The following is a 1,087-nucleotide window of genomic DNA, read 5'->3' as shown; positions in this document are numbered from 1 at the left end:
AAAAACCCCTTGAAAGATGGTGCATAATAAGTAATAAAAATTGAATTAGAGATATTAAATTGCATATATTAATAAAATTAATAGAAGATCAAGTTATTCTAAATATAAAAATATTATAAGGGAGTAGTTAAATAATTGAAAAATAACGTAAAGCGTCCAATTAATTTTGTGAAATCTCCGTCAAATTTTAGATTTAAAGCATATGAAAATATTAATTATTTAAAAATTATTTTTTACTAATCAAATTTTATTTCTTTTATAAATAAATTACTTATATTGAAATATCATCACATAAAAAATTACGGTGTTGAAAGGATCAAAATCGATGGTAAAAAAACAATCACATAATTACTCGTATATAGAAAAGTAAAACGATCATACCCCGACGACTAGATTTCACTACAAATGTGCTTACGCGTATATATTTCAACCGAGGAGATATTGGCATAATACAAACTCTGAAGCTAAACTAGTGCAAAATAAGCATTTGCATACAATAAAAATGGCAAATTTATCCGGAAATCATGAGCCCGATCTCTGTGGACCATTTTTACGTGAGTTTCCTCTTTCCCTTCCGTATAGCAGCAGCTCTAACGGCAGCAGTATCACCACTTTCAGGAGAGTCTTCAACGACGACTTGCTCCTGCATAACTAAACCTCGATTCCGGGACAATTTTCTTATAGGTGTTGTGGGTGGTGCCGCTTCAGCTTCTTCAGCTACTAAATTTGGTTGAGTACTACTAGGATGACTTACTTTACGTCTATGTGGCATTAGTTCATCTCCAACCCCAACAGAAGCCAACATTAACTGCAAGACAACATTATCAGAAAACTTGTAGGTAGATGATATATTGCATTTTTGCATTTTGCAGGGGAAAAGGGGTTGTTGTTCCATCTTCCATTTAATTATGTCATCTTAGTGGTGACAATTGGATGTTCTCAATATCTAGAGGTGTAATAAAAAATAATGGCAAGTTAAAACTTCAAGTATTACTTAAGTACCTTCCAGTCTTTAAAATCGAATCTGAATATAAAATGGCTATAAGAGGCCTCCCCAGAAAGAATTGCATTGGCACTAGGAGCATTC

The 1,087-nt window shown here is 32.6% G+C and overlaps 1 long non-coding RNA gene across 1 annotated transcript; it reads right to left on the bottom strand.

Annotated features, from left to right (window-relative positions):
* Nucleotides 1-345: 345 nt before the first annotated feature.
* Nucleotides 346-1,087, bottom strand: LOC140966389 (uncharacterized). The gene is made up of 2 exons (XR_012173339.1): nt 1,003-1,087; nt 346-808 (listed from the first exon to the last, which is right to left on the bottom strand). It is a non-coding gene; the product is annotated as an uncharacterized lncRNA (long non-coding RNA).

Source organism: Primulina huaijiensis, unplaced genomic scaffold, assembly GCF_012295235.1.
Source record: "Primulina huaijiensis isolate GDHJ02 unplaced genomic scaffold, ASM1229523v2 scaffold205898, whole genome shotgun sequence".
In the NCBI taxonomy this organism is placed as follows: Eukaryota; Viridiplantae; Streptophyta; class Magnoliopsida; order Lamiales; family Gesneriaceae; genus Primulina; species Primulina huaijiensis.
This window is presented reverse-complemented; position numbering and strand designations above follow the sequence as displayed.